At 38.9% G+C, this 19417-nt stretch overlaps 1 protein-coding gene across 1 annotated transcript in view; it reads right to left on the reverse strand.

Annotated features, from left to right (window-relative positions):
• Positions 1-8537, reverse strand: part of STEAP4 (STEAP4 metalloreductase) — a 31893-nt gene extending 23356 nt beyond the window's left edge. The window contains exon 1 of the mRNA XM_065938899.1: positions 8463-8537. The gene's annotated coding sequence lies outside the window, so the exon portion shown is untranslated. The remainder of the gene's footprint in view (positions 1-8462) is intronic.
• Positions 8538-19417: the final 10880 nt, after the last annotated feature.

Raw genomic sequence — 19417 nt, forward strand, 5'->3', positions numbered from 1 at the left:
TGATGTCGGTCATGTAGAGTCAGTTTTAGAGGATTCTAGAGTATTAAGAATTTGGAAATGTCCAAAGAGGATACAAAAATTTCATATTTTACATGATTATGTTTAACAAATCAATGATATTAGTAAGGAAACATTTTTATTGGGAGCAATGATAGATTCGCAGGAAGTTTAAAGATAGTACAAGAGGTTCTTGTGCATCCTTTACCATTTCCTCCAACACTTACCTTTTACATAGCTAGAGGACAACATCAAAACTGGGAAGGTGACACCAGCACACTGGTTGTGTTGCTCTGTGCTGTTTTATCTCGTGTGTAGTTTCATGTGGCTACTATTGCAAGCAAGATGCAGAGCTATTCCATTACTAGCCCCATTATAGTCATACTTGACCCCCTCTCTGCCACCTCTGAAAGTCATTAATCTTTACTCTGTAGTTTTATCATTTTGAGAATTTTATGTAAGCGAAACCACACAAAAGGAAACATTTTCAAATTGGCTTTTTTTTTTTCCACTTAGCATAATGCCCTTAAGATCAATCTGAGTTGGTGCATGTGTAAATAGTTTGTGCAAATAGTTTGTTCTTTTTTAGTATTCAATCCACTGTACGAACTTCTTCATTTGCTTATTTGCTATTTGAATATCTTGTTTGGAAATGTTGGAATGGAATTACAAAATTTGCATGTTTTAAATACTTAATACTTAAAAAATCAATGCTATTAAATGCTCAGGTACCACCTCCTGAGATTCTGAATCAATTATTCTGAGATTGGGCCCAGGAATCTATTTTTTTTGTAAAACAACAAGCCAAACAAATGAGTTCTCAAAAGCACCCAGAGCTGAGAACCACTGGAGAGAGATGGTGGGGAGGGAAAAGGCAGAGGGAGAACAAGCTATGGATGAGCTTATAAGGGGCTGCAGAAACATTTCACTGGCTTTAAAATTTCTTCCTCTAAGTAATAATTGGCTGGGTGTAATTGATGACCTAGAGTTCCTATTTTTATGGTAACTGAAGAGTGTTCAGGCATCCCAAGGGAGAGGATCAAGGGGTGCCAGACACAACACTTGGTAGACTTTGCTCTGTAACTCCCTTAAGGCAACTTTAATAAGTTGTCTTTCATGAGCCACAAGTTATAATTTGATCAAATCCAGCCATGAATATACTACAGTTATTCCTTCGTAGCATCCCTCCTTTGGTGCCATACAACATCCTGGTTACATTTGGATGAAACCAGTATTAAAGACATTCTGTCCCTGTCTCCCTTTGAGAATTCAGCTTTGAATTCTGAACTGAGTTTTCACAAGGTTTTGAATTCCTCCTACATTGTCCTCCCCAGATACCCATCTCCCCTCCTTTAGAGCTGCTGTTTGCAAGTCCAAAGATCTGGCATGGCACCTCCCAGGCAGTCAGAATACAAATAACACTTTAAAACTCTATACGCTGTGGCAGGATTTTTCATCTTAATTTCATGCCTGTAAACAGGGATTCTTCTTAGTCCTTCCTTCTGTTTTTCTGAATTTCACTCTGAAAGCCCTACATGACTTGACAACATATTTGTAATGAGCTGATGCCCATCAATCAAATATTTCCTTTCATCACCAGGCATAGGGGCAGGGGGGAGTTCTGCAACTAGTCCAGCCTTCCTGTGATTCAGGGCATTTGTTTTAATATATCTCAAGGATAACTGGAAAGCAAAATATGGTCAAAAATTTTTTTTAAGAAAAACCTTACAGTAATACATGAACCCATCCTATGTATTCACTGAGCTATTTCTGTATTTAGTGAGATCAAGGCTCTTTAGGGAGAGCAAGCATGCTCACATTTAAGTACATATCCTTTTACCAACAGTTATATATTATTGCAGCAAAATCAGAAGACCTTGATTTAAAAAGACCACTGGTTGTCATTTATAAAAAAAATACAATGTACCCATAATCAATGAAGTCTTCTAATTTTTGACAGTTCAATCTTCAATCTATATATATTATTTGAAAATATAATAGTACATTTCTTGTTTTAGCCTTGTAGCTAGAAGTAGCTCTGTTAGTAATAGCTATAGACTAACATAAATCTGTCATCTAAAGCCCTTAGTCTAAATAAAGAAACCACTGCAGGTTGGTTGCTAAAAAACTAATTATTTCAGTTGTTTTGGGAGAAAATGTTACATATCTCATAGCACCCTAATTTACTGATGATTAGTTTTTATGCTATCTAATAGAATGACACAAAAGGAAACTAATTAAGTTGTACAACTTGATCAAGTAACAAGAGCATAACTAAATATAAAACTTTTATGTTGATGTTCTATGGGGATAAATATCCACGTGAATTGCTAGTAAGTAAAACTAGCTATGACATGCTGCAGCTAAAATGATTCTGTCAGTAGCATTTCACTACCGTCCAATGAATTATCAGGAGAGCAATGTGACACAGCTCTGTATTACCTATTTGAATTATACTTTAGATGAAACTGTATTTTTAATATTAGTTCTTTGGTGAAATTCTGATCCAATTAAAGATCTTTCTAATGTGTGTTTTCACCGTTAGATCTCAGTTGCATCTGTCAAGATAAATGAAGATTGTTTTATGATTCCCTGACTAAGAATTTTATCATGTAGGTTCATTAGACCCTGTCTAGGCTGGTTAGTTCATTTGATTAAAGCTGGGGCTCATGACAGAAAGGTCAGGGGTTCAGTTGTGTCAAAGTTAATTTTCCTTGACCTCTGTTTACATACTAAATTCTGAACAACTTCTTATAGATCTGTTGTTCAACTCAATTCACCATCAGGAAAACAACTCTATCTCACTGACTTGGTGGCATTTGACTTGTGCAGTCTATTAATACCTGAGTATTTGCTTATTGGTTAATTTGGTGATTGCAAAAACCCACTTAACATTTAGTGTCAATTAGTGGATTTTGCTTTTCTAGGATTGCTGTAGTCAGAAACATTTAGGAATTTATTCGATCATTTCAGAATTAACTTTGTTTAAATAAATTTCCTATAAATAGTCATTTATCCTCACCTTAATCCCACTGGGAATTATCTGAATATTGATTACTGCCAACCTGTGGATCTGATCCTGTTTCCTCCTCTCCCTTTAACCCTACTAACGGTATAAGTCCAATCTGCTTCAAAGCATCTCCTTACAATGTTAAGAAATCTCCTGCGGGTGCTTTATATGTCCTTTATATAGTCTCCTTCAACTTCTTTTGGGTACCATTTTCTTTCAGTTTTAGTTTGGCTTTGGAGGCAAGGATTCTCAATGGCCAGAGTCCCTCTAATATTTGCCAAGACCCCACAAGCTTGAGCTGTATGGAATGATCTGGCCTTGCAGCTGCTCCATTTCTTACCCCAGGAGAGAAAGTGCTCTTGAAACTCCTTCCCCCTTCTCATGTTATACTTTGATATACAAGCCCAAGAGCGCTACTGGTTGATAAATATATTTTAGTGAAACAGCTCCACCCTTTTAATCCCTAGATTGTTAATCGCGGCTCTTTTTAGTGGTGTGGTGTGGCTGGAGCTGGCTTGCCAGTTAACAAATTGAAATCAGCCAACTTTGGAGATTTCACGCCGTAGAAATCAGCAAGTGCTCCTATTTAGGATATCTTTTTTTCTTAGAGAGCCATTTACCAGCACACACTGGCTCTTTCTCCATCTCTTATCTCCTCTCCTTCTCCTTCTCCTCCTTATCTTCTCTGCTTGGGACCATGGAAATGGGAAAATGGTTGGACTGACAGGGTGATACACTTTCTCAATCCTGACTCTGGACTTTAAGCCTTAAAATCTTTCCTTAGAGCCTCTCCCCCTCTTCTAGGGAGGCTCAGGCTCATAGGTTCTTAATGAAAACAGAATCCATGTGGGTCCCTCTACCCAAGCAAAGGTCCCAGGCCCTTTCAACCCCACACATGGGGTTAACACATTTGGGGCTATAAGTCTGATACTCGGCTCTTGGCTCCCTTAGGAAGATAGATACAGGGACCTTTTTGTGTATCATCATTCTCAAATGCATATTTTTGAATTTTTCAGACATGCATTTAAAAAAAAAAAAAGGAGTTTAGGATCTTAGTTTGAGATAACCATTACTAGCTGCAATGTATCATTTACCAACTTACTGATTGCTTTCTCCTCAAGCGCCTCCCATATCCCTTACTGACTATGTCAGGGCAATTGAATACAATGAAGAAATCACTTTTAATAGCAATACTTGGGTACTGGAAAAGAAATAGCCATTTCTACAATAAGAACGATTTGATGTAACTTAGTTCTTTTTAGCTAATCAGTAAGCTTCATTTCTTATGCCATGCCTTCAGGTATTAAAAGAAAGGCTCAAGTGTTTTATTTAAGTTAAACTAATTAAAACCTTTAAAAATTCAATATTCCAACTTTCATGACCTCAGTTAAATGCCTTAATTGCATTATGTAACTCTTTAAAATGAATTAAACTCCAAAGTATTATAGTTACAAATTTCTTATGAATCTTACCCAGACTAGCAACATAATAGGGTTATTAAATTAAGGTTAATTAGAAGAAATACCAAGGTTCCTACAATTTATTTATTCTTTTTAAAAGCAGAATAATTTCCATTACTTACTTTATATGTATTATAGAGTATAAAGCAATCTCATGCTTCTTCCCAAAGGGCAGGTAGTTGAAATCTGAACACTTTCACCCTCTTAACTAGTACAGCACAGGAGGTATCTGTGCATATAACCTCCTATGTCCATAATTATTAGCATCTTTCAAAAATAAAAATTAGTGTATCAGCAATATCTTGATACACTAAAACAATGTCTTGACACATAAAACACTGCATGTTTTTGACAGATTTATTGACCAACCTCTCTGTGCAAGGCACTGTGCTACATAAGAGGGGTAAAGTGATAAACTAGACTGTTCTTGTCCTCATGGGGCTCCTGTCTTGGGGAGGATATAGACACATAATCAAACTGCTGTAAAACAACATGTGAAGACATTAAATGTACAGAGAAGGGTGCTCATCTGCCTGGGAAGCAGAACAAGAAAGTTTACCAAAGTCTGTGCATAACTGTTTCACCCACTGCTTTATTTGGGCTCAAAGCTATTTCCACGCCTTGTAAACTGAGATGTATAGATGAAAGATATATGATCAGTGTGGACCATTAGCCACGTTCTCCTATTCTGATTCTTCTCAGCTATTGAGCCATCACCAGTGAAAATCTGATTGGAGCACTTGGCTCTGTGCTTGATACCATTATTTTCCCTCAATTTATTTGAAGCTAGCGCAAAAGCGATGGTCTAGTATGTGTTCTGATAGCCCCCTCCCCAAGAGGTATGCTATATAGTTATATTAAGTTACCTCTTAGAGTTCTTTGTATTCAGAATTATAGTTCCTGACTTTTCAAAATTATCCTTTGCATACATTTGCCTTCCTTATAAGATGAAAAGTGAACTTCATCCTGACATGAAGACTGATCATATAATCTACATTTAAAAGTAACATACTTCTCTCAAAATAACTTTTCAAAAATATGCCGCCATCAAAATTCAGTATGGTAAGGCTTCTTTACACATGGCAGACAACACTCTTCTAGAACATTGTGGAGATGCGTTCAGATTAGGATGTCATGTCCTGCCTAGTTAATTAGGGTGGAAACGCTTCTTTGAGTAGAACATTGCGTATTTTTTTGCAGTGATGTATTTCTGAAAGATGATCTTCAAATAGTGCAAACACTCTTTGATCCCTTTTCCATAATAATTTGGTAAGAACAAATTGCTGAAGTATGTTGGCCAAATATGTTTTCTTATCATGCATTGTTTTCAGCATTAGTTATCCTTTAGTTATTAGCTTTATTCCTTGCAGGCCTGATTTTTCTCAATAAGATAACAAGTGTTAATTAAAATCATTTTGGAAATGACCCAAAGTCATTTAAAATATCATGGTAGGTGGGACACGTGATATGGAACTCTTCATAGTTAACTGTCCTCATAGTTAACTAATGACCTGTTGTTCTCTTTGGATGTACAAAGCACAGATGGATGTACAAAAGCAGTTAAACAGGTGACTTCAGGGGCCTTGTCAAGTTTATTACTTCTGGCCTGATTGTAACTTCAAAAAAAAAAATCCCACACAGAAAACTTCACTATCCACAGCATGTCCTAGACCCTTAGAGTAGGACTTATAGGTAGATGTAGTTGCAGACACTTAATGATTGACCTCTCTCCCTGGTGGTTCAGACAGTAAAGAATCTGCATGCAATGCAGGAGATCAGGTTCAATCCCTGAGTCAGGAAGGTCCCCTGGAGAGGGAAAGGGCAGCCCATGCCAATACTCTTGCAGGGAGACTTTCATGGGGAGAGGAACCTGACAGGCTACAGTCCATGGGGTAGCAAAGAGTCAGACATGACTGAGTGACTAACTTTCACTTTTCCCCTGGTCGCTTAGATAGTAAAGTATCTGCCTTCTATGCAGGAGACCTAGGTTCGATCCCTGGGTGGGGAAGATCCTCTGGAGAAGGGAATGGTTACCCACTCCACTATTCTTGCCTGGAGAATTCCATGGCCAGAGGAGCCAGACAGGCTACAGTCCAGAGGGTAGCAAAGAGTTGGACATTACTGAGTGACTAACACTTTTAAAAAAGTTTTTCACTTTTTCAGAGGATAATCCAGAGGAAACCTACAAGGTGCCCTGGCAAGTCTTCAAGTTTGAAAAGTGATTTTTGTTTTCTTCTGCTAGCAGCTTATTAACTTTGTTAAGATTTTAAAAGGAAATAATTTTGAAATAGCAGTTGACAAAAATCCAAATGACTTCCAAAGAGAACTGGGTGGTGAGGATCATGATACACTGGATGCGTTTCTGAGGGTGACTTCAGAATCAGCTACTCAGGAAACTTTAAAAAGAGAATTTATACCCTTTTAATAATGTCATGAATAATGGTAGCATGATGTGGGGTGGCCCTTGAGGAAATGTGGAGTGACTGCTCAAGCGTTCTTTAATTTTGAAATTCTATGATAAATGAATCTATTTTTCTTAAAACTGTTCAGAACAAGGCTCAGGGTTTTCAATTTAAGCACAGGTTTATAAAAATTTATTTGGCTACTTTTAACACCAGTTAGCAAGCTTAAGCAACGCAGGCATCTGGAAATCATTCCCAAGTTAGGGGTCAGGCCTTGAACAGGCTGGTTTCTGAACCTCAGGTTGCCACATGAACTTCAGCAACACCATAAATGTTGCCAGATGGAGAGAGTGCCATAACCCAATTTCTCCATACACATGTTCCATTTACTTTACAACCTCCAAGCCTGATAAATAAGGAGTGCTTCATCCTGTTTTCTGGGGTGGCGGTGTTTGCCATGCAGGTGGAATACAGGCAGGTAGAATTTCATACCGTGCTAAATCACAGCATTCTGAAAAACTCGGGGCCTTGCAAAAGGCCGTATCTCAAAAAAGTTACTACTTCAAATAAATGTGCCATTTTATAAAATTACACCTACTGTATCAGAAAAAAAAATGTTCTTTCATGTGAGTGACATTTATATGACTGTCATTTATACGGAATAGGACATTCTCACACAGCAAGGCTGAAGAATTGGTTTGGAAAACTGAGAGTATTCTCTGAATGATAAAAGTGGTGCAAGTCCAAGATATTCGGTAGAAAAAGACTGTCTCTCCACAACTGGGTATTTTCCCTAAAAAAGTGAAACCTGCATTATTATGAAGAAATAAATTTCTTAGTTGTACGTATATCATTGATGAAGTTTTCAATGTATTTCAAACCTGCAAGCATCTTTAGTCATGGATTTTTACCTTGTTAGAGGTGGATTTTGTGGCTACTCTGCTCCAGTAGTCTTTTATTTTACTGTGTGGAAACTGAGGCTGAGGTATTGAACTACTAATTAGAACTGAGAATAGAATTCTCCAGTCCCACCCCTGCCCTATTCTCCATCTAGTTGACTTTCCTTTAGACCAGTGATCTTCTAAAGAAAGTTTTAAAATTACTATCCAGAGGGGAAAAGTACCTTCCAACTGCCTCTGGACAAACAGGGAACCAAAGGTTTTATTTACTCTTCGCATGGGTTACATTCCAAAGCCGCATTTCTCTGGAAAAACAATTGCTAAAGATCAAGGATGGAAGCAGTTGCAAATCTCAGGACGCATTTTCAGCTCTTGGCCAAGAAGTGTACTCAGATCTGAGATTGCCTTTATATAGAAGTAAGATACAGAGAGTAGTCCAAAGCCCTAAGTCTTCCTTCTTAGGGCTCCTCTGCACCCTGAGGAAGCAAGAGAGCAAACTCCTGGAAGCAAGCCGCTTGCTGAATTGCTTAGCTCATCCCGCCACACCCTTGGGTGGTCTTGCACCTTCTTCCCAGGGCGAGCAGGTTTGCGGAGCGGAGTCCTGGCAGCAGGGATTCGAGGTGGGCAGAAGCTGATAAGGGAGGGGAGCCCTGTGGCGAAAGTACCAGGCGTAGGCCGGCAGCAACTGACCCACCTGCGGGAGAGGTGCTTCCGAAGCGGCTGTGGTCCAGCGCCGCTGCGGCAGGGCTCAACGAGGGCCAGGCTGGGCGGGGACGCGGCTCGGTGCTCTAAGCTCCGGCGCCTAGCCACACTCGGTTTAAGAAGCCCCAGAGCGGAGGGAGGGCTCGCTAGATTGCGCAAGAGAAGCGGTGAAGAAAGCGCTTCCAGGAAGAGTTCAAGCTGGGAATCCCAGACAGCTGGGAGGACCAGAAATTCCGGTGCTGCCACTGCCGCTGTTGCTGCAGATGTTGACATTGATCTCGGGCCAGTGGAGTTTTTAAAGGATTTTCCCCAGACCCTTTGGGATCTTGTGCATCCCAGGCCGACTGAGGCTTGGAGAGGCTGAGGAGGACCCCTTTTCTGAAGGAACCAGAGAGGCTACTTTGAAAAGCTGAGAAGATACCACCTGGTTTTGGTTTCTAGGCATTTCCCCCTGTGCCATAGTGTCTTAACTCAGAGGTGACATCTTTCTTCTCTACCGGGAAACCTTGGGTTTGGACAGGGGGAGCCATAGATTGGATGATCTTGAATTTGGAGGTCTTAATTTAGGTACATTAAATGGTTCAAAGGGAACAAAGCAAGTAAGAGAGAGGGATGGTAATGAGGATGCCAATGTGTGTCTATACTTATATAATATTGGATAATAATGGTGCAATTATATATATTGGACTGATAGGTCTCTCTACTTAGAAAGAGCTCGAGTCACACCTGTGATGGCTTAAAATTTAACTAACCATGATCATCTATGGGGCAAAGTACAACTGCACTCCAAAACTCAGTAGTCTAGAGCCCAGAGCCTTCTCAATCTGTCTCTCACCTAGTCACCTGGTCTTAATGATGTGCTTGCCCAGGGTAAGATGTTCAGCCACATGGTGGGGGTGGGGGTGGGGGCTTTTCCCAGCACTTTTGAATCAAATCCCTTTCTGCCTGGACTGTGACTCTCCCCAGAGCATCTCATGGAGTCAAGTCAGACACCATGCCTTCCAAAAGGTCTTCTTTGAGCCACTTGTTCTAATTAAGCTTTTCTTTCTCCATACAGTGTAATTTATTCTTCTACTACAGAAGTTAGGATAATTTGCCTCTTAAGAAAATTATTGCATATCTCCTTTCCTGGTCTGCAAACTTCAAGGGTTGACACTCTATTCTTTTCAGCCTGGAATTCTCCACCACACCTAGCACAGGTAGTTGGCATATAATAGGCAGTCAACATTTATTGCACTCATTAGTAAATCTACTGCCAGTTATATTTTGTAGAAGGCTCATCAAGTAGAATTCTTTGGGGATGGAAGAACGTAAAAAGGTATTCATTGCTTTTATAGCATCTGATTTTCCCAGTCAAAGACTCACAGGGTGAGAGAAGGGTGTAGCAAGGAAGGAAGGCTTCCTTGTGTGTCTCTAAAAAGCCTCACAGTTGATCAACACAGTTGCTGTGACTTGCTCCTGGTCTAGCATCTGTGTTTAAGCCTTGTGGGCACAAAAACCCGATTCTTAGCACATTGAACCTGGTACTTACAATTAGAATGCTGGTTTGTTAGTGGTCAATGGAGTATAAAGCAAATAGTTAGTGTGAAATATGGTTGCTATGGGCACCAGACATTGTGGCCACCATACAGTCTCCCAGTAGGCACATCCCGTGGAGGCCATTTTATGTAAAAGTTTGTTCCATAAACAGGGGAAGTAAGTTGTAAGATTGCAAAATTGCTGGCATCTAGCCACTCACCAGGCATGAGGTGGTGACATACATGCCACCAGAAGCAGATAGCTGAGGGCTATGGACCAGGTCACTCTGGTTTCTGGGCAGTGTTTGGATCCTTGGTAAGTTGACAAAATAGAAAATCATATTCACAAATGCAGCCTCCCATTAATAACTGAATCATTTCTTTAGATGATTAGACAAATAATCATTGCTTTAGATAAACATTATTAGCTGGACAAAAAATTTTGAAGCCCAATTTTTATTACAGGCAGATATATTTCAGTTATATAAGCTGTTTTCTTTGCCAAAGGCAACTCCCCAGAAAGGGAAGATTAAAATGACTGGAATATGAAAGATTTAAAAAAAAATTATCTTTATTAATACCAAATTTAAGAGATATTTGATTTATTTATCTTGTGGTTTAAGAATTGATTTTTCCCTTGGTCTTAGGAGGGACCCACAGTTCGTAAGTCTCCGAATCTTTCCTTAAGCCTTTACTGTAGGGCAAAATTAAGCTTCCAAAGATGCCAGGCACTGGAAAACCCGAGGATTTTTCCCTTGGCAGGATTCACCCTTCTCCCTGTAGCATTATCATTGGAACTCCAGATAAGCCTTCCCAGATGTTGCACACCATCAAAGAGGTCCTGTTCAGAGATTTCCATGGGGAATGTGCCCTGAGTCTTTCCTGTTATTTCTTCTCCTGCCAGCCTACTACCTCCATTTTTACACATGGCAGAATTTAGGAAAATTGATGAAGTAGAGCTAAAGCTAGTGTTCATTAAGTGTTATTAAGTGATTGGATTAAAGTGTGTCATTAACATCTTGTATCTCCTTTTTTCTGTCATTTTCCTCCTTTTTAGGGACCCTCTTCTGTGCAGCTCCAGGTCTTACCCATTTGTCCCTCTTCCCTATTGTTTGTGCTCATAGTATATATACCACACACATTTTTATGGGGTGGGGCTTTCAACATGTGCAGGTCCTAGATGTTATTGACTTGATAGCCTATCTAACCCTAGAAGGCAATGGCACACCACTCCAGTACACTTGCCTAGAAAATCCCATGGACCGAGGAGCCTGGTGGGCTGCAGTCCATGGGGTTGCTAGGAGTTGGACACAACTGAGTGACTTCACTTTCACTTTTCACTTTCATGCATTGGAGAAGGAATTGGCAACCCACTCCAGTGTTCTTGCCTGGAGAATCAGAGGGACGGGGTAGCCTGGTGGGCTACCATCTATGGGGTCGCACAGAGTCGGACACGATGGAAGTGACTTAGCAGCAGCAGCAGCAGCCTATCTAACTAGCAGGTATTAAGGAAATTTTGATCAGCTTAAAGATTTATCTTCTAGCTATTTTGAGGGAAAAAACTTGAAGAACCCCTCAGGATGTCTCTGCCTACTCAAAGGAATGAGTCTCAAGTTGGGGATTGCAAGCACACTGGGAGATAGTTTTGAATGAGTGTAATGATTTTTTATTTTTTGTTTGCTCATCATTCAGGGCCAGGATGAGGGTGAAGTGAGTGAGGAGTTTGGGGCAGAAAATTTGAGGAAAGGCTCACTGTCAAAACCGAACTTCCATAAATTAAAAATGAGTGTATGATTAACTTAAATTTTGCCCTCTTGGTACATCTCTGGACTCCTCTTGTCCTGGCCTTGCAGAATCCATTTCCTTTCTGCTAATTATAGACCCATTTATTTTTTTTTTGAGAAACACCCTTGCACAATCCCTTGTCCAGTTAGAAGTGGTAGCACTGCTGGGATTTCAGGAATAGACCCATTACTCAGGTTTGGCAGACACACAGCAATTGGCTCAGTGATTACCTAAGCTGGGCCGATAGGAATCTTTCCAGAGGGTTGTTGAGCTGCTAGAATGTAAACCTGGGTGGCTGTGAAGAGAGAGTGAGCCTGAAAAAGCAGCCACTTCCAGGGAAAGGAGAGCAAAGAGATAGAAAGAGACAGATTTCTGAGGTTGCTGGAACTTCATACCGCTGGGTTTTTCAGTTACAAGAGTTGATATTTGGGTGTTTGCCTAATAAAATGGGATTGGGTATGATGAGAAGGTCACCTGATCAGTCTTGCTTCTCCAGTCATACCACATGTTTAAGGTGCTTTCATCACAGAAAAGGATGACATTTGTTGTTTTGGAAAAAAGCTTCCAAATTTTCTTGTAGCAGATCTGGGCCATGGGTAAGCAATCAATCTCTGTGGTTGACATTTCTAGGCTACTTCCCAGTGGACTTGGGAATTTAATTTCTTGTCCCAGCAAATTTCTTTTTCTACTCTTCCTACTTTTCCAGGAAGTGAGCTATCCACCCTACCCACCTGAATTATAAAGTTGTAAAGGGTACAGTAAAGAAACCCACACCATGGACCTGGTTTTAACTTATTTTTAGGATTCCTGCCAACACAGAGAAGGAAGCAAAACCAAACATTTTGCCACCCACTTGTACCCAAAAAAAGTCCTGATGGGAAAATATGCCAGACACTGACAATAGCGGAGACTGAGCTAGGAGATGATGTCAGGAGTGACAATAAAGAATTTAAAAATAAAACATGCCCTAAAGAAACTCTCACTAGAAATTCAAGAGAAGGTATAAGTGGAAGAGTTGTGTGTGTGAGATAAGTGAATAGTAATATTTTTAAAAGTCCCTGACTGCGGGTGAAGGGTGGCTACTTCTGGGAATTAGAAATGGGCAAGAAATATCAGTCCCTTTTATCCGGGTCTCTGATTCTCCAGGTCACAAAGTCTGTATTAATGTTGGAGATTCCAAGGCCACTGGCAGGGCTGTGAACAGATCATCCCCAGTAGAAATCTGGATGTGGGCCAAGCCACACCTGCTGACCTCAGAGGTGGTCAATTAGTTGTGACACTATCAAAAAACAAGATGTTCAAAATAGTTTGAAGAGATAGGAAAACTTTTAAGTTGAGTTGATGTTTTGATAAATGACACTGTTACTAACGGAGATGTTCTTTTGTAATCCTAAAACTGAAGGTAAGATGCCTCAGTTTCACCCCAGCCTCCCAGTAGACATGCTGATTTATCAAGCTGCGGGAAGAGCTCTGATTCAACAGAGGGTGGTGACTACTGTTAACACTGCAGGTATTATTAGTAAAGACAATTCCAGTCCAGTCAATCTACGCTTGGTGCCAGTAAAGGCAGGTTAGTTGGATTTTCAGTTGCTAAAGAGGAGAAAAAGATTCAAGCGCATTTAGCTTCATCCATCGTCCTGTTCACCTTCAAACAAAATTAGCAATGAGTCAATCATAGGAGGAAAAGAAAAGGACAAGAAGAATTAAAATATTAGGTATATTTTTATTTTTGCATATTTTTTTTAATATTTGTAAGGATAAATTACTTATAAGAGTTATTTTTCTTGGAATAGACTTAAAGATAACTCTAAAACTTCCTCTGTCATGCTGGCAGGGAAATACCAAATCTAGGTGATTTATTTTATATTCACAGATTATTTGCCACATCATTGATTTAACTACTATAGGTTGTTTTGGGTTATATAAAACTTCTTTTTAAAGTATTAATTAAAATATTTGAAAAAATAATGCACAGGTGCAAAACTCAAGATATGAAAAGGGTACTTGAAAAACACATTTTTTTCCTGAGTTTTCCTGCCTGGAGGCTACCATTTTGATGATTTATTGGGCCCCTTTCACAGACAGACTGTGCACATAAAAACACATACTTATTCTTAAAAATACAAGTGGCAGCCTACTAGTCACATTCTTTTACATCTTGCTTTTTTCACTTATTGTAAATCAGAGATCATTCAGAATAGAGCAGTTAAGGCAATTCTATTTAAAATTACACACATACATACCTAGCTCCCTTCCCTTGCTTCCCTTTTCTTTTATTTCTAAACCACTCCTTACTTTGTAACACACTGTACTTGAATTATTTATTATGTCTGTTGTTTGTCTTTCCTTGGAATGGAAGCACCATGAAGACAGAAAATTCTTGTATAATGTATGCTTTGTTGTATATGTAACACCTAAGTGACTAGTGCATAATAGGGTCTCAAAAAGGGCGTAATGGACTGGTCTAGATTTTACTTCCTTGTTTAAAGCTCTTCCTTTGCAATTAAAAAGTCATTTTAAAACTGGAGAAAACCAAACAAAAAACTTAACACAACATCAAAATCTTTCACTGCATTGCTACACTTTTTGAAAATATTGTAACTATTGCTTCTTCTACCCTACCCCCCTCAACTAAATCAGCAGATCTTCAAAAACTCATATTCCATTCTAACAAGAAATCTTCAAAGGATTATTGTAGGCAGTCATACATTTTCTTTAAAAAACAAAAATATTGTTTATTCAAGTATTGTTTGAACTATTTCAACAAATACTGATGAATGAATTAATGAATAGTTTGAAGGGAAAATGATGGACTGATAGAAGCCCATATGTAAAGGAGATATGTAGAAATATAAGATATTTGAAATCATTCATGTCAAAAACATTGGTGAGATTAAATCTGTCCTTCAGTAGCTAAAGAGAAATACCCATGTAGCCGTCTCTGCTGATTTCCACACAGGTTTGTGCTCAAGTTGTTCAGAAAAGGCCAAATGCCTTCAGCTACTTTCTCTCTTCCTATTCCCAGGGTTCTGCTTTTCTCCAGACTTTTTTTCATCTATAATCTTTTCACTTAATTACTTCTTTCCCAACTCCATATCACCTATGTCTGCAATAGCATTTTGTGAAAATATAATAGAGTTCTTGGGCCTTTTTTGGAGAGTGTCTCTGTAGTGAGATATTGCCTGCTAAGTCCCAGGAGTTAGCCCTTGTCAACAGGCTGTAGAACAATGTCCAGGATTCACTATATGACAGGGAGCAGAGACTCCCCTCTTCACATTTTGGAAATGCACAGTAGCCACTGAAAGAGTTTTGATTTCTCAGAAATGTCATCTGTGTTTTTATGTGATAATTGCAGAAAAAAGAGATGAGGACATCTGCTTTCAATTGGCCTAAGGAAAAAATACTTTTATCATTAAAAGGAGTGGAGAAAAACAAAATAAAGGGCTTACTCTAAACGCCCTCTTTAGATATGTAATTTGGTTGGATTAGTGGCTATCTGGGAATATTCTCAATTTGTGTTTTTTGCATTTTGTAAAGCAGTGATAGATACTGTACATGAAAAAGGCCACAAGAGAAAGAATCTTTAGAGGCTGTGGGGAGGTAGGTTATAATTTTTTGTGTCAGTCAAATATGAATTATATAAAACCCTACATCAGAACTATTTTAATGTTGAACTTAAATCCAGTGCCCTTCATAACTTAGTAGCTATCCTCCAAGGAGATCATTTATAAGCCAATGATGTATTTTAATCGAATACTAGAAATTTAGAAAGAGAAGTTTACAAAATCTCAGCAAAATCCACTTCTTAGAAATAAAAGCTTTATTATTTTTGGTGGTGGCTGACTTCCTGTGTCCACTCTTCCTTTTTAAAGAATAAAGCATCATTTAAGAGAGAGAGGGAAGCCGAGCAAAGGACACCGAGAAGTCCAGTTTTCTGGCTACTATGCCTGAAAGGAACAAAGGAAGAGACAGGAAAACTCTTAAAGAAATCCTTAAGGTCTTCAAATAATAATGTCAGGAATAATTTATTGTAGGGGTAAAATAATCAGAAAATACTGAGCCAATTACCACATATGTCACAACATAATTAATCTTTATGTTGTTAACCTTATTATGACCAGAAAAATAAGTTTGATGTACTCCAAGGAATGGTGTAAAAACCATATTTAATGGCATTTCTATCCAAAATGATTATAATAAAGAATTTAAGTTCAGTTTTTGATATTGATCTACCCTCCTACCGTAGATAACACTCACCACATCCACCTCTTCATTACCAACAACTGCCATACTTTCATTTCAAATCTCATTTTCTGATCATTACCTCTTGTCTATTCAGCTCACTTACCCTGTTTAATCCCACCCTTGCTAGTTTCTAACTTCATCAGTAGCTCTGATTCCCAGCCCTCATCGTTTATTGTTTTATATTCCTCAGTTGCTTCCCTCATCTTTTCACTTAATCTTCCTATCCAGCTGATATTTCAGGTACTACTATGATTATTTTCTTGCAAATACCTCTTGATTCCTTTGGCCATTTTTTTGTTCACTTTCCTTGCCTGGCAAATACCAACCCTAATTTCACCCAAATAACTGCCCACCATGCACCTCCAAGCAGCTAAATGTTGCTGGAGAAAATCCAACGATTGTGCCAGCTAGAGTCGTTTCAAAACCGTGACCACCGCGGTAAAGGCACAGTAATCTGAGTGCCATCCTATTGTACGTGCTAAGCATATTCAATTTCTCAGTCTCTGAAATGAGGCCTTAAATCACTACTTTTCTCTCCTCCCCGCCCCCGACAATTATGTGTTATGATCTCACTATTTTTTTTTTTTTTACCACTAATTCTGAGAGCCCATGATACAGATACTTGACTCTACCATGTCTCTTGGTCCATCTCTAAGGCCATTCTCTCCAGGTATTCCTGGATCCGACCCCATGCCATCTTCATAAAGGCTTCACTCCTCTAATTATCCTCTTCTTTCTCCCAGTTATCAGTTCCTCTCTCTGCACTGGCTTATATCTGACAGCACTCAGGTAAAGATTTAATACACCAACCTTGAGCATTTGTTCTCTTCTTAGGATGCTTGTATATTGTAGTTTTTATTGCTTCTGCTTGGAAAGCTCTTTTCTCAGATCTATAACAATGGCCTCATTATTCTGGTCTCAGCTCAACTTCTTAATCTTTGAGGATCTTCTTAACTTAAAGTAGCTCTCCCATCCATCACCTTTCAGGTAGGCACTCTATGCCACATTACACGATTTTATTTTCTTCATGGTACATATTATTGTGTTTTTAATCACTGTGATTGTATATTTTTTCCCACTGGAGAGTAAGCTTATTGAGGGCATAGACTGCTTCTTCTTCATTACCGTATGACTGTACCTGGCCCAGCATAGATTCTCAATAAATACTGACTGACAGATTGACTGACTATGAAGACATTGTTACCCAGCAACACTCAGTAAAAGATGTATTACTGTACTTATTCCTTCAAACAAACCTATTTCTGTAAGGCTAGTGAATAATAGCAGATGATACCACTCCAATTGCAGAAAGTGAAGAGGAATTAAAAAGCCTCTTGATGACGGTGAAAGAGGAGAGCGAAAAAGCTGGCTTAAAAGTCAACATTTGAAAAACTAAGATCATGGCATCCGGTCCTATCACTTCATGTCAAGTAGAAGGGGAAAACGTGGAGGCAGTAACAGATTTTATTTTCTTGGGTTCAAAAATCACTGCAGATGGTGATTTCAGTCATGAAATTAAAAAATGCTTGCTCGTTGGAAAGAAAGCTATGACAACGTGTCAAAAAGCAGAGATACCACTTTGCCAAAAAGGTCTGTATAGTCAAAGCTATGGTTTTTCCAGTAGTCATGTATGGATTTAAGAGTTGGACCATAAAGAAGGATGATCACTGAAAAATTGATGCTTTTGAATTGTGGTGCTAGAGAAGACTCTTGAGAGTCCCTTGGACTGCAAGTACATCAAACCAGTTAATCCTAAAGGAAATCAATCCTGAATATTCATTGGAAGGACTGATACTAAAGTGAAACTCCAATTCTTTGGCCACCTGTTACAAACAGTTGACTCACTAGAAAAGACCCTGATGTTGGGAAAGACTGAAGGCAAAAAGAGCAGAGGGTGGCAGAAGATGAGCTGGTTAGATAGCATCACTGACTCAATGGACATGAATTTGAGCAAACTCTGGGAGATAGTGAAGGACAGGGAAGTCTGGAGAGCTGTAATCCATGGGGTCACAAAGAGTTGGCCACAACTTAGCATCTAAACAACAGCCAGTGAATAATAATAATATTATAAACACCTCTAGTAATAAAAATGCTTGTCTAGCACTCTCTATGTGCCAGACACTCTTCTGGACCCTCCAAATATTAGCTTACTTAAATCTCACACCAACCTTTTGAAATACGTATAGTACAGCTATTACACCCATTTTACAAATGGGGAAACTGAGGCACCCAGCACACCAGCAGAATTAGGAGTTTCTCCAAACTCAGGCTTTATTTTTGCTTCAGTGGGAAAAATACTGACCAGTGTTTTTCTAATATGAATCCCCTCTATCATCACATCTGTATGTGGTCATTTCCATAAGAAAGAACAACCATTTTGTATAAAATATTAGGAAAGCTTGTAGTTACCTGTGATCATTGTTGATTCACTATACACCAGGAACAGACTAGGTATTATGAAGGATACCAAAGAAGAATAAAACATGGTCTTTTCTAGAAACACAGGGGGTAAGCTATGTAGTAATAGAACTATATCATTACAAAGAACAACCCTGTATAATATAATTAAACAAAATGAAAAAATTAATAAAATATACCTTTGCATGCACAATTCTAATTTTTAGATGACAATGTGATTTCTGTTTTGAAGATATGGACAATATTTATTAAGTGGCCACATCACCATACCTTGGCACTAACTTCCAAAATCTTAGGATATATAAAGAGTGTTGGGTCTAAACAAGAATATTTATGTTTGTACATTAGATAGTTTGCCCTCTCTGAACACCATGACTGGAAATATTACTGGGTTCAGATACTACTTTTCTCTGCACTATACTGAGTCTTTTTTCCCACTAGTTTCAGTCATTATGTAAGCATAAAAACATCAATAAAGTTCTCTACGTACCACTAGATGAAGTATGATTTTTTTTAAACTCACAATGAGGTAATTTAAGGACCAATATAGACAGCATATCATAAACAATGCAGTCATAGCTCCAGCATAGGTTGGGTAACACTCAGCCTATTTCACTGCACCACTGGGAATATCCTTCGGCAACAGTGACTAAGGGAGCTTGTCTCTTCATCCTGTTTTTACATCCTGCGCTGGCCCACATCCCCCAGGGCCAGCCTGGGCAGAGCTCATTTCAGGCATGATTGCCAGGAGAACCTGCCTTGTGTCTGTAATTTCTCTGTGAAGTCCCTAAAATATCTTAACTTTCTGTCTCAACTGCACAGTCTGCACTAACTCTGTTTCAATTCTGTAGATCCATAGCTTCCCTGTGTTTACTGCACACATTTGCAGTGCTAGAAATTTATGATGTGCAGTTTTTTCATATACAAGTATCTACTAATACTTTCTATAAGGAAAAACATGTGTTTTGTATGCCTTTTATCA

Source organism: Muntiacus reevesi, chromosome 6, assembly GCF_963930625.1.
Source record: "Muntiacus reevesi chromosome 6, mMunRee1.1, whole genome shotgun sequence".
NCBI classification, from domain to species: domain Eukaryota; kingdom Metazoa; phylum Chordata; class Mammalia; order Artiodactyla; family Cervidae; genus Muntiacus; species Muntiacus reevesi.